We start from the raw sequence: 14,794 nt of genomic DNA, 5'->3' as shown, positions 1-14,794 counted from the left end.
GACCCAGAGGGAGTCAATCATAATAATCTCATCTGACGTGTGACACAGGGACCACACCTGCTGCTCTTTGGTCTCTCGCATAGGGAAATTAACCATTATGCAGGTCCCTGCTGATACACAGCAATCCTAGGCTACAGCAGCTTCAGAGCGGACCATCACTCAGTTCTATCCCTGGACCTCCACCCTCATTGTCAGCACCCTGACTAACCCAGCTCTGGAGATCCCTGCACAGCAGACCTCCCGCCCCGATATCCCTCCCCTCCCACGATGCCATGACCCTCACACACAGCTCTGCTGGCTCCTCTCCTGTGATCATCCTGCCCTCCAGCACTTCCTCCTCATGCAGAGCTGAGCTCCCGGCATTGCTCTGCCAATGGCGCTGAATCCTGACCCACTTTGCCACTCCATTACTAGCAGTTTCTGGATCACATGCTGGTTTCGTGACGCCACTGGGGATTCATTCACTAGACCCGTTTCACATGTGGTTTATTCTGCATTCGGGCTCACAGCCCTCTCCCTGGCAAGCTATTAACCGATGCTGGAGGGGGCTTCTCCAAACCAAACTTAGCCCCACCACCTGCTGGTTCTTCAGCACAGCTCCCCTCTCACTCTGCCTTTCCCAGTCACCTCCCAGCAATACGGTGTATCCAGCACTGTCCTTTCCCGTCCTGGATAGGACCCTCCTCTCCGTTTATCTTCAGGCTCCTGGTCACCACCCCTCAAGACCCGTCCAGGGCTCTTCCCTGGCCTTCGCTTCTCCACAGAGATGCCTTGTTGATAGTGTGGACCTTGGACAGACCTCCAGGGTTTAGTTGTGAGGACAGCACCTCCCTTGTTTTCCTGACAACCAGCAAATACAAACCCCAGCAACTCATCCCCCCGCCCCAGCACAGGCAGGGGCAAAGCACCACAGGAGCGCCTGGAGATTGCACAGAAGCGTTGGCTTCTCCATCAGGGGCTTAGCAGCACCGCAGAGTGAGGGGAGGGCTGGCCTCAGACTGCAGACCCACACCCCTCTCCGTCTCCTCCTGCTGCCCCTCCCCAGAACACTCGCCCCCACCTCCCCCATCCCATCCCCTTCCCATTCTTATTTGCCTCTCTATTCTTTCCTCCTCACCCTCCTGTGGCTAGAGTAGTCAGGATGGGGTTAAACTAATAGCAAAAGGGGAGGGTAAAAAGAGTGAAGATATGAGCGCTCAGCTCAAAAATCAAGATGCTGAGAACAAAATGAATAAAGGCACCAAAGGGCAAAATAGAATAAATTCTTGAATTGCCGATACACTGATGCTAGAAGCCTGGGTAACAAACAAGAGGAATTGGAATTGCTCATTTATGAGCATAAATTCCATCTAGTTAGTATTACTTAAACCTGGTGGGATGAGTCACACGACTGTAATGTTAAAACCAATTGTTATAACCTACAGGCCCAGGGGATTAGCGGGGGGCTGGGAGCAGCCCGCTCCACTTCCCTCACCCCGGCCCCAGTCGTTTCACTCAGGGGAGGTGGCTTGGGGGAAGGGATTCCCCCCCACACACATTCACTAGCAGCAGCAGGAAGCGGAGCAGCCCAGCCCCAGCCTGCTCTACTCCGCCAGCTCCCAGCCATGGTGCTCCGCTTCCTGCCGCCGGTGAGTGCTGGTCCTTGTGCCCATGCGCAGGGTATAGCTGATCGCCGTGTGTGGTGTCGGGGGGGAATTCCCCCCCACCCCCGCAGTCAGACTGGCAGTGACTTGGGGGTTCTCACCTTCCCCAGCAGAGTGGGGTGTGGGTCACTTGCCAGGATTATCTGGGTGTCTCCCACTTAACCCTTTCCCTGCCATTGCAGAACCTCAGGCGCTGGTGCCCCTCAGCCTCTCCTGGTCTCAGCCCGTGGCACGTAACAGTCCAGTCTGCCGGGGGCTGTGGCACTTCGGTCTCATTTTGGGTGCTGGGTTTGTGTGGGGGGGCAGGGTGGGGCTGGTGATCTGTGACATACAGGAGGTCGGACCGGCTGAGTTGCTGGTTGCTTCTGGTCTGAAGCTCAGGATACAGCCGGCTGAGCCGGGGCGGTATAGGGTCCAGGGCCCTGCCCCGGAACGTGAGGTGAAGAGTCCTCCCAGAACTAGAGCCTGATTGACCCACATGAAGGATGAGCCATTTCTGTGCAGGGCCCAGCCAGTCCACGAGCCAGGCACTGGGCTGGTGCCTCTTAGGGCTGGTCTATGGGCCTCACAGCAGCTTCAACTGCCCAACATCAGTCCGTGGCTTAGACCTGTACCCTGCCTGAGCGCAGGACAGACTCCACAGCCACAGGCTTCAGCTTGCTCTCACCCTGCCCTCACGCTTGTCTGGCTCCCAGCACTGCATGTGCCTTGTTCTGACCTCAACTCCTGATTCCAGCTCTGAGCGCTGGCTCTGGGGGGTTGTTGGTAGTGGAATCCAGGCCCTATCAGTCCACCAGGCTCTGACCCCCGGCCCAGTGATCTAACAGCTGGGGATGCTTAAGGCTGCCTTCCCTGGGCCACTTCCTACCACTCCCCTGCGATGATCCCAAAGTCTCCATCTGGGTCTGGGTGGTGTGATAGGTATCTGTTCACCACCAGGCACCTCCTGGCAGCTGCGGGCAGCAGGGCAACTTTCTTCCTTTCTCGGGCAGTCACTGCCTCCTCCCGTGGTATGGCCCCCATTCTAGGCCAGCGCCATCTTAGGACTTTCCCCATGGAGTGTGATGAAGTGAGACAGTTCTTAATGTTTCCTCTGAATAGTGTAGGGGGTGCCTCAGTTTCCCCTATGTATTTCTTAAGTTTCTAGGTGGTGGGATAAAGGCCAGTGTGCATAAATGGCCAACACTCTGTCTCCTGGCAACTAATGCCCGGGGCCCTTCCCCCCGCAAGGTGTCAGCTAAAGGTGTTGGAGAATAAAGGAATCAGGTGACCTCCTGGCCCGGGAAAGAGACAAAGGCCAGAGAGCAGGGGCTGGAGAGAGTCAGTTGGGAGCTGGCTGGGGACGTGCAGTGAAGTGCAGATGTGGGTGTCTGGCTCACTGCCCCCCAAAATGGACCTGGCTAAGGGGTTCTGTTCTCTGTACCTACAAGCTCTGTTTTAGACCGTATTCCTGTCATCTAATAAACCTCTGTTTTACTGGCTGAAGTGGGGGTGCAAGACCCTCTGGCTTCCCCAGAACTCTGCCTGGGCAGACTCACTGTGGGAAGCACATGGAGGGGCAGAGGATGCTGAATGCTCCAAGGTCAGATCCAGGAAGGCGGAAGGTGTGTGAGCTTCTTGCCCTGGTGACAGTCTGCTCATAGAGAAGAGACTTCACCTGAGTCCTGATTGGCATCATAGGGAGCAGTTCCAGAGCATCACCCAGGGACTCCGTGAGATGGGGGTGAGATGGGGGTCATCCACAGTACAGGGAAATGAACAAAACTCAGAGCCCATATGCGAGGGAGAGGGGAACGCCTTCCTCTCAGGCTGTGTCTGTGTAAGGCCTTCCCTTCCCTCAGCTGTCACGGGCAGAGATTCTGCCTTTCCCTCCACTCTCCTCTGCTGGAGATGAAGGTCACAGGTCTGCTCTCTTCCCTGGGCTGCCCCCAAACCAGCCACTGCCCTGCCTTTTAACTCCTCCTGCAGCTGGAGCATTTCCTGCAAGTGTGGTGGTGCAGAGAAATGGCTGGGCCCAGAGCAGCTCCTTAACCCCTGATTGCCCATTACGAGGTTTGTGCACCCCATTGCATCCCCAGTGGTTGTCTCTTCTCTAAAGTGACCAGTCCCAGTCTTTTGAATATGTCCTCATAAGGAAACCATTCCATATGCTTCATCGTTTCTGTCGCCCTTCTCTGCAGCTTTTCCAGTTCTAATAGATCTTTTTTGAGATGGGGCAACCACATCGGTACACAGCATTCAAGGTGCAGGCATACCATGGATTTATATAGTGGCATTATGATATTTTCTGTCTGATTCTCTATCCTTTTCCTAATGAGTCCCAACATTCTGTTCGCCTTTTTGGCTGCCGCTACACATTAAGTGGATGTTTGCAGAGAACTATCCACAATGACTCCAAGATCTCCTTCCTGAGTGATAACAGCTAATTGAGACCCCATCATTTTATATGTATAGTTGGGATTATGTTTTCCAGCGTGCATTACTTTGCACTTATCAACACTGAATGTCATCTGCCATTTTGTTGTCCACCCAGTTTTGTGAGATCCCGTTGTAACTGTTCTCAGTCTGCTTTAGACTTAACTATCTTGAGTAGTTTTGAATCATCTGCAAACTTTGCTATCTCACCTTTTACCCCCTTTTCCAGATCATTTGTGAATATGATGAACAGCACAAGTCCCAGTAGAGAGGACAGGTCACCTCACCCGGGACACCCCACCCCTATTGGTCATATCTCCTCTTGGGGGTGGGTTAAACACAACAAGTCCTGCATCGTGGCAGGGGGCTGGACGAGCTGACCCTGCAATCCCGTCTCACCCTGAGGTTCTGAGTGCTGCTGAATAGCACCAGGAGAGAGTTTCAGCGTGTTCTGGCTCGACTATAGCACTGGCTAGAGTCACGCTGTCTCTCTTCAACCCAATGACTAGACCCAGTGGGAGGCTGAGAGACCCCCTCAGGCCGTGATGTGGACATACAGCGCTCCCTCTCTTGCTGCAGGGGCTGGTACTTACGGCCAAGGGGGCAATGCCAGCCTCTCTCTGAGAGATGTCATGATGCTGACACAGAGGCTGCTCCCGCAGCCTGTTGAGCAGCTCCCGTAGGACCTTTCCCGTGGTCTCGGGGTGGGACGTCAGCATCCTCAACATCTCCGCAGCAATGCTGCAAAGGGAGAGAGCCAATGGCACCTGGTCAGAGTCCTGCCAGCCTCCTTCACCTTCCTGGCACCAATGCTGGGTCTCCCGCCAATGGCCAGCCCTTTGTTGCCCTCCTGCTGCAGTAAGGCCCCCATTGGCTGGTGCAAGCTTCATGGGGCCGGATCTGAGTGTCAGCCCCAGGGGAGGCCAAGGGATGCCGTACAGGGTTTTGCAGATTGGCCTGTCTCCAGGGCAAGCCAGCCTGCAAAACCCTCCAGGAGAAGCAGCAGCTCTGCAGGCAGCAGGAGATCTCTGGAGGGTTCTGCACTCCCCTGTCCCTGGCAACACGACCAGTCCAGGGGACCCAGAGTGCAAGCAGCGGCAGCCCCAGCCCTGTACCTGTCACATGACAGTAAGCAGCCCAGCAGGGTTCTGACCACCTCCTCGCTGTGCTGGTAGCCCAGCAGGAGAAGGGCCCTGAGCAGTTCCTGCTGGGCCAGCAGCTCGCTGATAGAGTCCAGGTTGTGGTACATGCTCCTCAGAGCCTCAGACTCCTGGAAGGGAAATGGGTAGAGGGGGGCCTTGGCTTCTTCGTGCTCCTATTGATCTGGGGTGCAAGGGACCTGCTGCACCTGAGAGCCATCTACCATCCCACATCCTCTTCTCCAGCCCCAGACCTAGAGCACAGGACCAGTTCCTGGCTTATCGATTCATAGACTGCAAGGCCACAAGCGGCCATGGTGATCACCTAGATTGACCCTCTCCTCCCCCCCCGCCGCATAGCACAGGCCAGAGACCTGCCCCCCAATAATGCCTAGCACCCAGAGACAGAGACACTCATGGATGGGCTCCCCCAGCAGGGTGTTCTCACTGCAGCTCTTACCCACTCCAAGTTTGGGCCGGGGACCCCCAGGATCACATGCAGCATGTGCCTGGCTGCCACGGAGTCATGGACTCTGATAGGATTGAGGAGGAAGTCCATGCACTCAGACGGGTGAAAGTACTTCCCAGACTTCTGAAACAAACCTGCCAGTGAAACCCCTTTTGCTGCCCAGCGCGGTTCCAGTCGGTGGCTGAGCAGCCAGGACTGGCTCAGCCAGGAGTGCAGGCAAACCCCACTTTGCTGGGACAAGGCTGGGTTACTGCATCTGGGCAGCACAGTACCCAGCCAGCAATCAGAAGCTGTAGTGTATGGCAGAGGCCAGCATGGCAGTGCACAGGGGCACAATACTGTGCAGCACGGATACACTCTCTAGTGCTCAGCAGGGGTTGGCACTGATGCACAGATACAATGATGCCTTTTATTGCATTAATCTCTGGGGAAGCTCCCACCACACCTGACAAGGAGCGGGGAACACGTTTGGGTGAGCTCCAGTGCATCTTGGGATGTGGCATGTAGGCAGGCATATTGGGCTGCATTAGTAGAAGCATTGCCTGCAGATGGAGGGAAGTGATTATTCCCCTCTATTCGGCACTGGTGAGGTCACATCAGGAGTGTTGCATCAATTTGGGTCCCCCACAAGAGAAAGGATGTGGACAAATCAGAGAGAGTCCAGCAGAGAGCAAGGAAAATGATTAGGGGCCTGGGGCACATGACTTACGAGGAGAGGCTGAGGGCACTGGGCTTATTTAGTCTGCAGAAGAGAAGAGTGAGGGGGGATTTGATAGCAGCTTTCAACTACTTGAACGGTGGTGTAGCAGGGTGCACACTCAGCAACGCAGAGCCTCCTGCTGGTTGTTCAGGAGTTAGCTCATCCCAGTCTTGGAGTGCCTCCTGCTGGCCGGCGCTGCTGTCCCTACTTCTCTTTCATTATCAGTCTCCACCACTATACTCCAGGCCCTGCATCCCTCCCGTCCCATGGTGCCCTATCTCCTGGGTACTGCCCCATGGCAGTACCCCCACACTCTGGGTCTTCCCTCCCAGGGGAACCTGAATCCCCTAAGCCCACCTTGCAGCAGTGGCTACTGCCAGTCATCATCTAGTCCCCTCTCACTGGGGCAAACCGCAGTCTGTAATGGCCCCTCATCATTGGTAAGGGGGTTGGACCTACTGCCTTTCCCTGCAGCCCCAGTATCTCTCCTGGTCTTTAGCCTGGGGACTCACCTGACCCGAGCTTCCCAGCTCTGCCTTCCTGTCCGCAGCACTGCTCTGCTTGAGATACCCTGTGCTCCCAGGCAGCTAGGCCCTTCTCACTCCAGGGCTGGAATAAGCCTGACCCAGTGCCTCACTTAGGCCTTATATCAGGGCCAGCTGTGGCCTGATTGAGTGTGGCCACAGCTGTGGCTGCCTCCCCAATCAGCCTACCTCAGCTGCCTTTAACCTTTTTCCCTGGGAGTGGGGTAACTGCCCCGCTCTGGGGGGGTCCAAAGAGGATGGAGCTCGGCTCTTCTCACTGACGGCAGATGACAGAACAAGGAGCAATGGTGTCAAGTTGCAGTGGGGGAGGTTTAGGTTGGATATTAGGAAACATATTTCACTAGGAGGGTGGTGAAGCACTGGAATGGGTTACCTAGGGAGGTGGTGGAATCTCCTTCCTTAGAGGTTTTTAAGACCCGGCTTGACAAAGCCCTGGCTGGGATGATTTAGTTGGGTTGGTCCTGCTTTGAATAGGGGGTTGGACTAGATGATCTGAGGTCTATGATTCTATGAGGTGGAGTGGGCCATAGGCAGGGCGCTGGCCCAGCTGGATGGGGTCAGTCACACTCCTGGGTCTGTCTCTTCCCCCTGACTCCTAGGGTGTTAATTCCTGACTCCTGATAACTCTGGGCACAACAATCCCATGAAGCACTGACTGTAGTTACCATGGCGATATCGCTGGTGTTGGTGAACCAGAAGGTGTTCTCGACTTGCCAGTCCCTGAGAACCTGTAGATACTCTTCACTCTTCTTGTCAAAGGTGTATCTGGTGAGGAGGGCCATCTGGTTGGCGATTCGGAGCTGGAGACCCCCTGCCGAATAGATCTTTCGGCCCAACAGATCCATGCGCCTCGCTTCCTTGGACTTCGGCGCAGGGGCTGGCTGACCATGCCTTTCCCTGTCGTTGACCGACTGGACCACTAGCGAGTCTGGTGCAGGATGGGTATATAAGTACTCATATCCCGTGGGGGGGACGGAGTACTTTCTTTCGACACCGCGGGCGGTGGGAGGGACGGACGCCGGTGACTGCCAGATGGTAGTGGCGTTTTTCTGGATAGTGCGGATGAATGGCAAGGCCACCCGCACTGGAGCCTCCGCTCCAATCACATTTGTCACCGGATCCACGTCCTCAGTGACCTCCACTACCGGTAGGTCGATAGCCTTCGCCACCCGGCGAAGAAGGTCCTGGTGGGCCCGTAAGTCAATAGGCGGAGGGTCTGCCGTAGAAGCCCCCGCCACCGCCTCGTCTGGTGAAGATGACGAGGACAGACCTTGGACCACCACCTCCGCAGGTGGGTCCTCAATGGGGTGGGCAGCTGACTCGGACCGTGGATGCTTCGCGGGATCAGGCGGTAACTGGGCCTCACCCGGTAATGGGGGTGCCCTGCTGACAGTGGCCTCCGGCACTCTGCGCTCGGAGGCTGGGGTCCGCTGGGGGCAAGGTAGCCCTTGAGCTTCGTATTGGGCCCAGGGGACCCAAAAACCCCACTGCTGTGCCCCGTGGACTTGGCCATGCGGGGCCGCCTGGAGATGGCCATAGCTGTCTGCCTGCGAAGCTACCGATGAGTGACGGGATGGCCACGGAGGTGCGGAGGCGCTGACAGACTGCGCCGTCGAAGCTGGCAGCATGTCCCCGGACGGTGCCGAGGGTCGGTGCCGGTCGTCGCGGTACTGAGATGGCGAGCGAGACCATCGACTGCCGCGGTGCCGGGAGCTCGACCGGTGCCGGGAGCTCAACCGGGATCTCGACCGGCGGTGCCGGGAGCGGCTTCTGGAGTCACGGTGCCGGGACCGGTGCCAGGACTTGGACTTCCTGCGGTGTCGACGGGACGGTGATCGGGACCGTGAGCGTCTCCGGGAGTGCGACCGGTACTGCGATGTTGAGCGGTACCGGGACTGCGACCGGCGTCGAGAGGGTGAACGGTACCGCGATGGAGAGCGGTGTCGGGACCTGGAGCGGCGCGACGGTGACCGTCTTTGGGACCAGGAGCGAGACCGAGTCCTGGAGCGCCGTCTATCCCGTCCGTCAGGGGAAGGGGGCCGCATCATGGCCGGCTTGCCCGCTGACTGAACAGCCCGCACCGGCAGTGCCGGGGGCCGGAGGCTCGGTGCCTCTGTGAGCTCGACCGCGGTTGGCACCGGGGAGCAGGGAGGTACCGGACTCGACGGCTCTTGAGGTGCCGGAGTCAACGGGACCGTGCACGGTTTGTGCACTACCACAGCCGGTGCCGGAGGTGCCGGTGATGGCTGGGTAAGCTGTCCCGAAGCAGGAGGCTTAGGAGCCGAGTGCGCCGTCTTCCGCTTCCTCGGTGGAGAGAGGGAACGGTGCCGGGACTTCGGTGCCATCTGCGAAGTTCTAGCAGCGTCGGTACCGGGGCGGCTCGGTGCCGCTGGTGCGCTGCGCGCCGAGGACGGTTTCGGTGCCGCCGGGGACGGCGCGGGAGGCTGAAGTGCCGACTCCGTAAGGAGCTGCTTGAGGTGAGAGTCTCGCTCCTTTCTGGTGCGCGGCTTAAACGCCGTGCAGATCGGGCACTTATCTGTCCCGTGAGATTCCCCGAGGCAGCGCAGGCAGGAGTCGTGCGGGTCGCCCACGGGCATGTGCTGCTGGCAAGCCGCACAGGGCTTAAACCCCGGTGCCTTGGGCATGAGTCCGCACCGGTTATGGAAGAAGAGGGGCAAACCCCTCTAATTCCCCTACTATACTATAACTAACTAAACTTATTCAACTAATCTAACTACTAAACTAAGTTAACCAACTATGTACAGAGAAGAATGGAGAAACGCTAGGGCTGTGGAGCACTCCACTGTTCCAACTGGCCGTCACGGGCGGTAAGAAGGAATTGAGGAGCGGACGGGCCGGCTGGGGTATATATCCGGCGCCATAGCGGCGCCACTCCAGGGGGCGCCCAGCCGGCCCGCCGGAGTTGCTAGGGTAAAAATGTTCCGAAGAGCCGTGCACGCGCGGCGCGCGCACCTGACTGGAATGCATAGGAGCAATCACTCGAAGAAGAACTGCTGGAGCCAAGAGAGACAGTGAGGTACATAGAGGAGACTTTTAGGGATGCAGTAGAGTGGTTCCACCCCCAGTCTGACAGCCTCTGTACTGCTGAGGAGGGTGAAAATTTCCAGGAAGCAGTACATTGAGCTAGAGCAGAGGGAGATGATCCTGTAGTTGGGACCTACCTTCCAGATGAAGTCATGATGTCCTCTCACACTGAGGCTACCCCACCTAAGGGGGGAACCCCACTTACAAAGAAAAAACAGGTAATAGTAATTGGGGATTCAACCAATAGACATATAAGCAGTTGGGTTTATGATGACTGGGAGAACCGCATGGTAAATTGCCTGCCTGGTGCAAAGGTTGCAGGTATAACAAGACATCCAGACAGACTTATGTGCAGTGCTGTGGTATGTAATCTAGCGTTTAAATCGGCCTCTGTATGAAATAGCTAATGTGACAGTGAATTTTTAAAAAGTCTCCAGATGTGATCCCTAGTAAGCCTGACTTCAGTACCAGGCAAATTGCTGAAACTTCAGGAAAGAACAGAATTATCAGACACATCGGTGAACACAGTTTGTTTGGGCAGAGTCAACATGGCTTTTGTAAAGGGAAATCATGCCTCACCAATCTGCTAGAATTCTTTGAAGGGGTCAACAAGAATGTGGAGAAGGGTGATCCAGTGGACATAGTGTACTTGGACTTTCAGAAAGCCTTTGACAGGGTCCCTCACCAAAGGCTCTTAACCAAAGGAAGCTGTCATGGGAGAAGAGGGAAGATTCTCTCATGGGTCAGTGGTTAAAAGATAGGAAGCAAAGGACAGGAATAAATGGCCAGTTTTCACAGTGGAGAGAGGTAAATAGCGGGGTCCCCCAAGGATCTGTGTTGAGACCAGTGTAGTTCAACATAGTCATAAATGATCCAGAAAAAGGGGTAACCAGTGAGGTGGCAAAATTTGCAGATGATACAAAATGACTCAAGATAGTTAAGTCCAAAGCAGACTGCAAAGAGCTACAAAGGGATCTCACAAAACTGGGGGACTGGGCAACAAAATGGCAGATGATATTCAATACTGATAAATGCAAAGTAATGCACATTGGAAATCATAATCCCAACTATACATACAAAATTATGGGGTTTAAATTAGCACTCAAGAAAGAGATTTTGGAGTCATTGTAAATAGTTCTCTGAAAACATCCACTCAACATGCAGTGGCAGTTAAAAAAGCAAACAGAACCATTAGGAAAGGGATAGATAATAAAACAGAAAAATATCATAATGCGTCTATATAAAACCATGGTGCGCCCACACCTTGAATACTGCGTGCAGTTCTGGTCGCCCCATCTCAAAACAGATATACCAGAATTGTAAAAGGTGCAGAGAAGGGCAACAAAAATGATTAGGGGGATGGAACAGCTTCCATATGAGGAGAGATAAAAAAGACAGGGGGCAAGTCTACACTTCAAACACTGTATCGCTGTAGCTGCACTGGCGCTGTAGTGTTTACGTGAAGATGCTCCTATGCCAACAAGCTCTTAATCCACCTCCCTGAGAGGCGCTAGCTGAGTCAGTGGGAGACGCGCTCCTGCTGACAAAGCGCTGTCCACGCAAGGAGTTAGGTCAGTAGAAATATATCGCACAGGGGTGTGGATTTTTCACACCCCTGAGCAACGTAGTTATAACAATAGTGTAGACTTTGGACCATTTAGTTTAGAAAACAGATGACTAAGGGGGGGATATGATAGAGGTCTATAAAATCATGACTGGTGTGGAGAAAGTGAAAAGGGAAGTGTTATTTACCCCTGCACATAACACGAGAACTAGGTGTCACCCTATGAAATTAATAGGAAGAAAGTTAAAAACAAATAAAAGAAGGAATCTAGTCACACAATGCACAGGCAACCTGTGGAAAGTGTTGCCGTGGAATATTGTGAGGCTAAAAGTATAATTGAGTTCAAAGAACAATTAGATACGTTTGTGAAGGATAGGTCCATCGGTGGCTATTAGACAAGATGATCAGGGCATGCAACCCCATACTCTGCATGTCCCTAAACCTCTGACTACCAGAACCTGGAACTGTATGACAGGGGATGGATCATTCAAAATTTCCCTGTTCAGTTCATTCCCTCTGAAGCACGAGGGACTGGCCACTATCAGAAGACACAATACTGGGCTAGATGAACCATTGGTCTGAGTCAGTATGTCCATTCTATATAAGTTATGACAAGTAGAATATGGATAAGGGACGCTAAAGCCATCCGGGGAAACTCCATGGCTTGCAGGACTAAGGATAATAAGGAGGTTTTTTAAAAAAAGGGTATTAGGAACAAAAGAAATCCTAGGAATGGTGTAGGCTCTATTACTAGACGGAGACTGTTTAAAAGGATGCAGAAAAAGCAGAAGTGTTCAATAAATATGTTTTCCATGTTTGGAAACCCCATGTCAGTGTATTTAGGGAGGACAAGGGGTGCTCTTATATTTTTGCCACAGCATGAAGGAGTGGAGGTGGTGAAGTCCATCCACAGCCTATTGGCAGATCTCCTGCTCCTGCTTCGCACAGCACAGAGTGAGACACCCCACCAGCTGGCCCAGGACTCTGAACTCCTCCACTCCCTGATGGAGAGAGGGAGCAAAGGGAATCACTCGCCCCTGCAGACCTAGCGCAGCGAGTCCCCCTGGCATTGCCCTAGCAATGGGTTAGAACCGGGGAGGCAGAGACCCACCGCAGAGAGACTGGGGACAATGACAGCAGGAGGAGCCGTGGGGCCCATCACCAGGGGCTGAGGAAAGCTCATCAGGGATGGGGAAATCTGGGCAGCAAAGTCAGCAAACGCTGCCCCTGAATGGGGACCCAGGTCCAGTCACCATCTCAAGGGCAAACTCCTAATCCCAGCCCTTTCTCCCACCCCACTCCCTTCTCTGACGTCAGGCCCAGGAACTTGGGGTCACCTTGGACTCCTCTGCTCTGCATCCTGCCTCTCTCACTCCATCCTGGAGCTCCCCAGAGCCCTCCCTTTCTGCGCTATCCCCAGCCTGCTGGCTTTCTCCCCAGGCTGCAGCCTTGTCCTCTCAACTCCCCCTCCTGCCAGCCCTTCCCTTTTCCCTCCTGCAGCTGGCTCCCTCCTCCTCCCCATGTCGCACCAAGCCCCTTGCCCTCCTCTCCTGGGGTCTGCACAGCTTCCCCCCACCCACTCCCCAGTGCTCTGGCTCCTTTGGCCCCTCCCAGTCCTTTCACTTTGTCCCCTCTCACTTCCCTTCTTCAGTCAGGGGCTCCAGCTTTGTATAATTTTTGTTGGTGCCCAAGCAGGGCCGTGCTGTGCATAGGACGGACCGGGAGAACTGTCCCAGGCTCTTTGCTTGGGGGGGGAGGGGCTCTGTGCTTTGGGGGACCCCACACTTCAGGGGGACACCAGGCCTCCCTCTAGCCCCCCAGGCCACCCTGGACCCCACATCCCTCTGAAGCGCGGGGCAGGGGTAGACACCACCATGTTGCACAACGGATACTTGACAAAATTACCGGATTTAGTGATGAACACTGGGGAAGGGGCGGGGGGGGGTGTATTATGTAATTCAACCCCTAAAATAGCACACCATTTTTCACACTGAAACCCACCCCACAGTAATCTAGCTAATAACAACAATAAAAATAAATTAAACTAATAATGAAAAATATGTGTAGACTGTGTGGAAGCCAGTAAATAATTAACAAGGTTTTAAAGAGATCTTAATGAATGTTAGTTAGCATGAGTTAGGTTAACTGTGACCCTGGTGACGTGAGGAAGCAAGATAATGTAAGACAGAGGGAATTGTGTGAAAGTTATTACGACCTTGCAATATGCAGTCTTGCAGTCTTGTTTTTCTAGTGAGATAGCAGAGAAGCTTATGTATAAACAAAATGTATTTGTTGCTTTTTACTGTCTGTATTATTGTTAGAAATTGTCTGTAAAAGGTATAAAGGCTTGCTGTGATTGTTTACCAGTTGAGAGACCTGTCCAGGACTGGGGTGACCCTGTGTCCTATGGCACTCTCTCCCTCCATGGTAATTACTGGAGAAATAATAAAGTATTTGGTTTTGCTGCACCCAAACGAAAAGCGAGAACTGAGTTTTTCTTCGACAATTTGGGGGCTCGTCCGGGATGGCAACGCCCACGGACCCACAGACAACTACTACGGATTATTCCCCTTCGAACCCCATGGCGCCACATGAGAGGTATGAGACCTTTTGAAATCTCTATGGGGGTATCGGAGGAGGACTTTCCGTGAGGACGTCTGTCTCTGTTGGGCTCACGCCATCTGAACTTAGTGACTGTGCAGCAGGATCAGATGCAAAGTGGTATTGGGGAGAGGCCCCAATAAGGTTAGTTTATAGCAGTACTGGGAACTGCTGAGTTGGCCAAGGAAATGCATAAGGTAATGCATAAGGTAATGCATAGGTAAATGCATTAGAATGCACCGGTGCTGAGGGGTTTTTACCGCCTCAAGAGGGGTTGTCATACCGCCTCATGGTATTGGTCCGGACCAGGTAAAGATGCATCATGGAAAAAAAAAAAAAAAAAAAAAAAAAAAAAGGGTTAAAAAAAAAAGAAAAAGGAAGAAAAAGAGGCCTTGGTGTGTGTGTGTGTACACCAGTGTGAGTGGCTGTTACCGGGCTAGCCCAGTAACTAGTGGATCTTTAGGAGATCCGACCCACGGTGGGCTGACTCAGCCTGGCATAGTCCGGCGAGGAAGCTGCCTGGGTCTAGGGGTGTGTGAACCCATCTTCCCTCCCCTTTCCCTTCCGTGTGGGCTACTGACAGTCTAAATATTCCACCTTACCCCCTAAGGGTACCCCAGCATATTACATGTACGTACATTATGGTTCTAAAACCTGCAGGTATTTAAATGAT

General features: G+C 54.0%; 1 protein-coding gene across 1 annotated transcript in view; it reads right to left on the bottom strand.

The window, feature by feature from the left end:
* The window catches only part of LOC123369244 (maestro heat-like repeat-containing protein family member 7), a 710,553-nt gene that overhangs the window by 82,566 nt on the left and 613,193 nt on the right, over window positions 1-14,794 (bottom strand). The window lies entirely within an intron of this gene.

This window comes from Mauremys mutica, chromosome 4 (assembly GCF_020497125.1).
Source record: "Mauremys mutica isolate MM-2020 ecotype Southern chromosome 4, ASM2049712v1, whole genome shotgun sequence".
Taxonomy (NCBI): Eukaryota; Metazoa; Chordata; order Testudines; family Geoemydidae; genus Mauremys; species Mauremys mutica.
Note: the sequence above shows the minus strand (reverse complement) of the source record. Positions and strands in the feature narration are given on the sequence as shown.